Genomic DNA, 10,074 nt, shown 5'->3' with positions numbered 1-10,074 from the left:
AGTCAGACACGACTGAGCATGCATACACACCGGTGTAAAATATACACTGGGGTCTGAAGACTTAGTGTGGAATAAAGAATGTAAAGTCATATTTTGTATATTCACTACATGTTGATGTTTTGGGTATATTGGATTAAAGAATATATACTATTGGGCTTCCATTGTGGCTCAGCTGGTAAAGAATCTGCCTGCAATGAGGGAGACCTGGGTTCAATCGCTGGGTTGCGAAGATCCCCTGGAAAAGGGAAAGGCTACCCACTCCAGTATTCTGGCCTGGAGAATTTCATGGACTGTATATTGGGTTAAAGAATATATGTGATTAAAATTAATACCTATTCCCCACCCCCCTTGTTTTTTACTTTTTAAAATAAGGCAACAAGAAGTTTTAAAATTCTACATGTGGCTAATATTATATTTGGGGGTGGGGGCAGTGCTGGTCTAGATGGCCAAACTGGAGGTCTGAACTTATCTGCTGCTCTGATTTTGATCAATAACAGGGCTCTGTGACCTTGGGAAAGCCCCAGGTCCATCAGACCCTCGAGTTCCCAATACCAAATTGAGGAGGTTGGGCTGGACCAGTGGATTTGGGTTACTGGAGGGAGACTGAGGGGGTGGGGCTTTCAAAACCACCAGATTCGACGACCTCAATTCCTTCCCACTGGTTGGGCAGAGGACTAGCTCACATCATCCCCATTTGAGGGCTGGGAGGCTGATGGAATTTGCAAATGAGTCGCTGGGCACTCTGGGCAGCTGTGGACGGCACGATAGAACCGTTCCTGATTTGTCTGAAGTTGAATGCCAAGATTTCTCAGTGGGAAGAGAACATATGTGCAGAGCATTTTTATATTGAAAAGCACTTGCCTGCAGCCTCAGTGCTAATAGAGTTAGCACCTACTGTATCCTAAAGTCATGGAAGAGCCTGGAAGGAAGGTCTGCGGGATGAGGAATAAGTTCACAGAGAAGGAGGTCTTCCTTCTCCGCCTTCTCCTCCTCCCCTGCTTGCTGGTGGGAAAAGGGGGATCCGAGAGAAGAAACTAGACCCTCCTGGGGATCCAGAGCCACAGGTGCAAGAGGCCCAGGTCCCTGAGGAGTGGTGCTCCGTGTGGACTTGCCTCTGGATTATGTCCAGATGCCCCTGAAGTTTCAGGGCCCGTTTTTTTTTTTTATAGCAGCTGGTGCATTGACCAGTAGACCATCCTTCGGGGTGCTGTGGCCGCCTGACCTAAAGGGCTGTACTTCTGGATCACAGGAACCTGGTAGCTGAGACCTCTGTGAAAATGTCCAGGCCTCCCCACACTGGCCTGCCCTCCCTGGTCAGGCTTCCCGGTGGCCTGGGGAGGAGGGAAGTTTCTGGGCTTCCTGCCCTCGATCCCCACGATCCAGTACACCCTTCTCAGTCTCCACCCTGCCCTTCTGCTCCACACGTGGATAATTAGAAGCTGCTGGTCAGGGGCTGGCTGGGAGCCAGGGCGTTTTCTCTACATGGGAAAACAGAAAATAAGGTTATAAGTTCCGAGCCATGGAAACCACCTAGAACTCCAACGATGTTTTGCCCAGCACGGCCCTTATGGAGTCTCGGAGGGACCACTGGCCTCCACTCGCCTGGATGACCATCTTCCCCTGGCCTTGAGGCTCTTCTCTTCCCCTGGGCCCTTGTTTGGCACCGGGAGGAAGGATGAGGATGCTGGAGGCTTTTGGACTTCCCAGCATGCAGGGGTCTGCAGGGACCTGGGGGTGGGGTGGGGAAGGAAGGGGCCTGGGCGGGGCCCAGGGTCACCAGGCCGGCGTAGCATGGCAGGGGGCTCCATGGGGGTCTGTCCCTCCTGCCAGCATTCCAGCATCCAGTGGAGGCCTAACTGTCACCGAGGGAGACACGGCGGAATTGTCGAAGTTACAGGAAATGGGCCACATTGGTCAAAGTGGGGAGCATCACCCTGCAAGGCCCAGTGAGTCACCAGCCTGGGATCCTCAGTAGATGACAGAACTGGGATCTCTGGACTTTCTGCTCATGCTGCAGAGAAAACACAAACTCAGATGCCTTCTTTTCTAACTAGAAAAGAAGTACAAATTCAGGTAGCTGCTTGTACAAATTCAGGCAGCACTAATGCCTGTAAAATACAGCCTGCCTTCTCTGATTCTCAGCCCATTGTCAGATGGGCTCCATCTACCCCCTCTGGAGTCTGTGCAAGCTCTCTGACCACCTGAAGGGGACTGTCTGCAGGAATGAGGCCGTGAGGCTTCTGGGCTAGGTCAGGAGAGAGGCAGCTTCTGCCTGGACCCACCAGGTGAGCCGTCCAGCTTCCCCGAGGCCGCCGTATTGGAGGGAGGTCACGGTCACCTTCTAGCTTGGACGTCCAGGCCGGTCGACACCTGCGTCTGGAACTTGGTCAGACAGTGAGGCTCTGTACCTTCCTGTTGTGTGTGGCATGGACACAGAACCAACCGTTCACTCACAACTTCATTTATACAACCTAGGATTCTTCAGTGCCTCTTCTTCATCAAAATTTTTAGCCAGATGTATTTTGAAATCACTGCTTCCTTTGGGTTTTTTAGACAAGCAATATGGTGCTTATACGGTGACTTATTATCACCTTCAGTGGATTCCATTTCTTTGCTATTTCTGTTTCTCCAATGAAACATGATTTTTGTGCTAAGTGGAACAGCACAAATAGACTGAAGAGCCTCAAATCAGGTCAGGTCAGGTTTGGCACCAAATTTTCGAAACAAAACCGAACAACCCCCCAAATAATGATGTGCTTTTCAGAGCCTTAGGGTTTGGGGGTAGTGGAATGGGGTGGCAGAGCTGTGTTGATTTTCATGGAGAATCATACCTTCCGTTTATGGAAAGTGAGGTTGATTCCCCTTTTATCTCGGTGATGCATAGTTTCCTTCTCAATAAAATTGTAAGTTACAAAAAAGTTGATTAAAATGAATATGTTAAGTAAACAAACAAATACAAGTGGCATGCAGAGTTGGTACAAATAGTGTTGACCTAAATTTAGGGAACACGGATCTAGCCCAGCCCCCAGTCCGACAAGGAGCAGGTAATGGATAGTCTTCTCGGCTCCATTTTGTGGGAAATAACAGCAAATACTTATTATGTGCAGTACCTGTTATGTGCAGGCATTTGTCTATGTACTCTAAATGTGCTAATATACTTAATTCTCACAGGAACCCGGGGAGGAGTGTACTTTCTTATCCCCAGTTTACAGATGAGAAGGCTGAGACACAGAGGTGAAGTAACCTGCCAAGAATCACGACCTAATCAGTGGTGGGGGGAACTATGTTTGCTGAACCCCACACTCCCGCAAGCATCTGTCGGGTGGGGGAACAGAGGCATCTACATCCGGGCTGGACCAGAAGAGCAGAAGCAGGAGGAGATATAAAGATGTACACATGACTCTGCTATGCATATGGATGCAGATTACGATGGATGTAGTTATCTAGACGCTTGGGAGACAGACTGACAGAGATGGCTGGCTGGCTAGATTGAGCACGGGCTGTGGTCTACACCCCTGTGGGGGATGATCAACATCCACAGGGCAGGCACCAGGAAGGGAAGATAGGGAGCAGGCTGGGACTGGCAGGCTCGGGTAAAGCTGCCCCCAGGCAGCAGACTTGTGGAAAGAGGATTCAGAGATAAGCAAGGACACTGATGACCCTGTGGCTGTTTGGAGTCTCTCCTTCAGGGAAAGTCAACTTCCTTTTGTAAAGACCCTCCTCCTGATTAAGCCAGGCCCACCCAAGATGAGCTCCCTTTAGATTGATTTAAAGCAAACTCCTAGGGACTTACACTTGCAAAATCTCCCCCCAGTAGCGTCAAGATGAGTGTCGGACAACCAGGAGGATGTGCTATGAAATGACCACCGTCTTCCTCCTGTCCTCCAGTCTTGCAGAAGCAGTTGCTCCTGGCTCTAGACTCAGCCTGGACCCAGAAGTCTTCCAGGAGCACTCCTCGGAGCTGGCATTCAGAGGGCCCAGGTCAGGGCCAGGGAAGCAGGGAGTTGAAATCATGGGCACGCATTTTTCTGGGTGTGGTCGAGTGTGAGCCTGGACGCACTTGCTCCCCAGCAAGGGGTCTTTCAGGAAGATATTCAGGGTGATTTTCCAACTCTTCATCCAAGGCGTAGCCAGGCCATATTTTAAAAGTGTGCTTTAAATTTTACTAATTCTTTACTGAAGTAGAATGCCCATGCAGAAAAGCACAGCATCGTGAGAACAGCTCTGAGCGATAGTCACATGTGCACACCTGTGATACCAGCACCCATGTGAAGGCTCAGAACATGATTCAACCCCGAAGCCCCCTTGACTCTATTCCCATGACCACCCTGTCCCAGGATCAACCTCCACCACCTCAGAGCACTTTGTTTCATTTTAGGTTTCATGATCAAATCAAATTCTGTGTCTGGCTTCATTTGTCACTGTTGATTTGAATATGTCACTGTTGATTTTTCATGCTCACTGCTGTATACTATTCCATGGTGAGACCATGTCCTCACTCACTTGTCTGATTTATCTTCGATGGATGTTTGGATAGGGCAATTTCAAACATTCTAGTACATGTCTTTGGTGAGCACACAACCCCCTGTGGTGAAAGGACACCTAGACATGGTGTTGCTGGGTCCCAGGTCGGGGGCAGGCACAATCTCAGTGGATTCTGAGGACCATCAACTTTAAAAGAGCTTCTGAAGCTTTGCCATCCTCAGGGCTTGGGAAACCTAGCCATCCTGTGCCTCAGACGGTCTTAAAAGGTTTTTTCTTTGCAGCTTTTAATAGCCATGAAATTCTTGGCGACATAAAATATGCTCCAAAGGGGATAAAAAGAGACCTGTGCAAGTTCTTGTTCAAATAAATAGCCTGTCTCTGGCTTGAAAGGCAAATCTGTTCCTCCTACTGCAAGACTTTGTTCTGTTACTCCTTGTTTCAATCTGTATTTCTCAGTCCTTGAGTAAAACTCAGGGACCCTGTCAAATAACGTAACTTTTCTTTCATTTTTATTCCTTTCGGCATGCACTGGCTTCCTCATGTTCAGATGAAGTTTCCGCAGGTCAGCCCGGCACCTGCAGGACAGTCTCCCTCCTCAGTATGCTGACTGCAAGGCAAGGAGCAGCCGTGCTGCCCCTGTCTCATGGGGGAGGACTCGAGGGCCAAGGGCCACAGCTACCTGCTGGGGGGTGGTCCCAGGTGCGAGCCCAGGTTCTTCTGATGCCAAGACGACCCTCCTCTTACAAAAAGAGCACCCCTTCCAAATGTAGACTGGTGCAGCCACAAGGGAGAACCGTACGGATGTTCCTTAAAAAACTAAAAATAAAACTACCATGTGATCCAGCAATCCCACTCCTGGGCATACATCTGGAGAAAACCATACTTGAAAAAGATACATGCAACCCAGTATTCACAGCAGTACTTTTCACAATAGCCAAGACATGGAAACAAGTCTAAATGTCGATCGACAGAGGAATGGATGAAAAAGATGTGGTACATATATACACTGGAATACTACTCAGCGCTAAAAAGGATGAACTAATGCCACTTGCACCAACATGGGTGTAACTAGAGACTATTATACTAAGTGAAATAAGTCATACAGAGAAAGACAAATAGCATATGATATCACTCATATGTGGAATCTAAAAGACTGATACAAATGAACTTATTTACAAACAGAAATAGACCCACAGAGATAGAAACTTATGGTTACCAAAGGGGAAAAGGGATGGGGGAAGAGATAAATTAGGAGTTTGGGATTAGCAGATACAAACTACTGCTAATATATAAAACTGATAAACAACAAAGCCCTATTGTATAACACAGGGAACTATATTCAGTATCCTGTGATAAAAACCAATGGAAAAGGACGTGGAATAGAATATATATGGACATACAACTGCATCACTTTGCTGTACGCTTGAAACTAACACAGACCTGTAGATCAACTATAATTTAATTTAAAAAAGAGCCTCCTCTCACTGCCTTGTAACAGACACGTGGGAAAATTCACAGTCGATAAGGGACCTCCCAGTGAGTCCCCACCAACTGAGCATAGTTGAGGCGCAGTACCCACATCAAAACTCAGAGCTAGAGCAGCTTCTGAAGACCCCAGAGCCCCCTTCCACACCCCCTGCCCTCTAACAGCACAGATGATCTGATCTTGAAATTCACCATATGAACAGATTCACAGAACACTTCCTCTCCCCTGGCTTCTTTCTCTCAGCACCATGTCGGTGAGAGGCATCTGTGTTGTGAGCACCAAGAGCATGTTCATTTCCCCCGGATTGTCCCCTGATCCCACTATGGACAGGGATTTGTGTGCGTCCCGGTTTGGGGCTATTAGACTGTGGTGAACACGTGGGTGCAGACCTGTGGACAGACTTGACACGACACGGGAATCACACTTGGGCTCGGCTGCAGCAGATGCTGTCAACTGGATTTCCAGAGTCCTTGCACCAACACGAGCTCCTACCTGCCACATGGGAGATTAGAAAATTATCACTGTGCCCTTTTAGGTTTCTGACCGCCTGGGTGAGTTTTCCTCCCGCTGTGTCTTCTAAACCAGGGGCTTCTAATTCAACCAGGGGCTTCTAATTCGACCAGGAGCCTGGGATGCGCGGGTCTGGCGAGTCTTCCACAAGCCTGAGGAGCTAGGGCTTCAAATGACCCAACTGTCTGCCCACAGTTATCTCTGTGCTCACTCACCTCGGGACCCAGCTATCTCCACAAGCCGAGCCCCTGCCTCTGAAGTGGAGCCCGGCTTTCATCTTCCCTTCGGGGGATGGCCTGGGGTCCCAGCCAGGCTGGGAAGGTGCTGAGTCCGGGGCTGCGGCCAGGCGGGCTCCCTGGGGACGCTGTCGGGCAGTTATCACAGGGAGTTTGGGCCCCTCTGCCATCTCGCCTTCCGAACTGGGAGCTCCATCAAAGGGCTGCGTCCTTCCTTATCAAGAGGCAGGCAGGAGGCGGGGGTGGGGGGCAGCCCGGGCTTTGAGGGGGAGCCCAGTAACTCCCTCAGTCACACATCTGGGGGAGCCCCCATGGTGTGCCAGGCGCTGTGTCGAGGGCGGGGTGCAGCGACAAGGGAGGCCTCGGGCTGGGATGGAAGGAGCAGGGCACAGACACATACACTCACGGGCACTGAGGACCTTGGGGCGGGCAAAGCTTTCTTTTCTTTTTTTTTATGTTTATTTTTTTCATTTATTTTTATTATTGGAGGCTAATTACTTTACAATATTGTAGTGGGTTTTGTCATACATTGACATGAATCAGCCATGGGTTTACATGTATTCCCCATCCCGATCCTCCCTCCCACCTCCCTCTCTACCCGATCCCTCTGGGTCTTCCCAATGCACCAGGCCCGAGCACTTGTCTCATGCATCCAACCTGGGCTGGTGATCTGTTTCACCCTAGATAATATACATGTTTCTCTATTCTGTTGAAACATCCCACCCTCGCCTTCTCCCACAGAGTCTGTTCTGTACATCTGTGCAAAGCTTTCTTAAACACCACCCAGACAAGGCGATCCTATGAGACAAGGCTGGGACAATGGACCTCGTCAAAGTAAAAGACTTCCGTTCATCAAAGAAAGTGAAAGTGTTAGTCGCTTAGTTGTATCTGACTCTTTGTGGCCTCATGGACTGTGGCCCACCAGGTTCCTCTGTCCATGGAATTCTCCAGGCGAGAATACTGGAGTGGGTTGCCATTCCCTTCTCCAAGGGATCTTCCCGAACCAGGGTATCGAACCCCGGGTCTCCTGCATTGCAGGCAGATTCTTTACCATCTAAGCCACCAGGGAAGCCTCTGCTCATCAGAAGATGCCATTAAGAAACTGGAAAGTCATAAACTGGAAGAAAATATTCCAAATACACATATCTGATTAAGGACTCACATCCAGAAAACACACATTAGATATAAAGAACTCTCAGCATCCCACAAATCAATAAGAAAATGGCAGGCAGCTGGGTAAAAACCAGGTGCAAGCCCTGAATGGCTGGGGAACAGAAGAAACGCCTCTGGAGCATCAGCGCTCACAGAGAAATGAGACCAAGTCACAAGACACAGCTCCCACCTCAGGGGACTGAGGGCTGGAGGATGTGCGGAGATGCCAGGCTGACACGCCTGCCCGTGGGGCCTGGAGTCACATAGGGGTGCAGCGAAGCGCTTCCCTAGTCCCCTCCTGGATGCAGGCCCAAGAGAATGAGCACATCGGCCACCAAGAGACTCCTACAGAGATGACCACAGTGGCTTCATGGGTCACAGCCCCACACTGGGAACAGCCCAAGGGTCCAAGGGTAGAGGATGGATGTGCCAACTGTGGGACCGTCAGATGATGGAATCTACTCTCTAGCAGGAGAGATAGATGCTGGGATCAAAGTGGGCAATGGTGCAGATGAAACTCCAAACCTTGTTGGCCCATGTGAGGACCCCTGAGCCCACACAATGACCACTGAACCCACACAATGACCACCGAGCCCACACAATGACCACTGTGCCCACAGGAAGAACCCTGGGCGCACACTGCTACAGGGTGATGTGCGCATGTATTCTCTGGCTCGGACCATTGCAGAAGCCTCCTGACATCAGTCCTTGCCTCCACATCTCTGATGAAGTCATCTTTTTATTTTTAAATTTTTATTTATTTATTTGGCTGCATCAGGTCTTAATTGCGGCTTGCAAACTCTAAGTTATGGCACACGGGCTCTAATTCCTTGACCAAGGATCGAACCCAGGCCCCCTGCACTGGGAGCTCAGAATCTTAGCCCGTGGCCCACGAGGGAGGTGTGATCTTTTCAAATAGTAAGCTGTTCCGTGTTACTCCCGTGCTTAATAATCTTCCACTGCCTATAAGATCAAGTCCAAATTTCCTGACAAGACATCCAAGGCTCTCCCAGTCTCACTTAAGTTCCCCTTTCTGGCTTCCTATCTTGTGATGAAGACTTACTTTTCAGATCCTTCCTTGAAGCTGCCTGTATATACTTTGTTTCCTTTCTTCCACCTGGAAAGCCCTTTGTTTATTCTCCACCTGGAAAAGAGCCCATTTCTTCCCCTCAGCCAGTGGCTCTTGGCTTCCAGTAGCTTTGCTCCCAGGGACCCTTTGGTGATAACCGGGAGCTGTCTCTGGCTGTCACAAGATGACAGTGTGTGTGTTACTGGTCAAAGCTACGATGCTGCCGAATATCCTACAAGGAACATGCGTGCTCAGCCGTTCAGTCGTGTCCAATTCTTTGCCACCCCATGGACTCTGGCCTGCCAGGCTCCTCTGTCCAGGGGATTCTCCCAGCAAGAATACTGGAGTGGGTTGCCATCTCTTCCTCCAGGGGATCTTCCTGACCCAGGGGGTCGAATCCACGTCTCCTGCATCACCTGCACTGGCAGGCGGATTCTCCACCACTGAGATAGCTGGCACGAGGCAGCCCCAGATGTCTCCCCCCGGCGAGGCCGAGGAAGCCTGCTCTAAGCCTCCACATCAGGTCCCTAGCTTCATTGTCCCTTCCCTCTCCGGCCAGTGAAGCCAGCTGTGTGGGCGGCAGTTTGATGGGGACGAGTTCATCTCCCTGCCTGGCCAGGAGCTCCCTGAGTGCAGGGACTATGTTCTCATTAGCGTCACTACGGGTTAACCCAGGCCCTGGGGCTGGGGAGGGGCGGGGGACTTGGAAAATGTTAGTGGACCGGAAATTGAGGATTCAACATATAGCTGTAATTAGAACTAGGAATTTGGCCTGGGATCTCGGTAGGGATGTCAGGAAAACACGAACCCCTGACATTGGAGTTCAGTGAAGTAGTCAAGGGCAGACTCTCTTGGTTTCAGAACCTGTAACAAACCAGCTGTGTGACCCTGGGCTGCTCACTTGACATCTCTGTGCCTCTGTCATCTGCGGGACGGAGATGATATGCATGCTCATCTGCAGTGGATTCACAACATGTCCACGCCTGCTCCAGCCCTCCTCCCGCCTGGAGGTGACTCTGTCTCCTTCCCTTGGGCCTGGGCAGTCGGCCTGGCGGCCTTGGAGCAGGGGTTGCGGAGGACGTGACGCGGGGTGACTCTGAGTCGGGGTGGGAAAAGGCTGTGCAGTACTTACCAGT

Source organism: Odocoileus virginianus, chromosome 20, assembly GCF_023699985.2.
Source record: "Odocoileus virginianus isolate 20LAN1187 ecotype Illinois chromosome 20, Ovbor_1.2, whole genome shotgun sequence".
Classification (NCBI taxonomy): domain Eukaryota; kingdom Metazoa; phylum Chordata; class Mammalia; order Artiodactyla; family Cervidae; genus Odocoileus; species Odocoileus virginianus.
Note: the sequence above shows the minus strand (reverse complement) of the source record.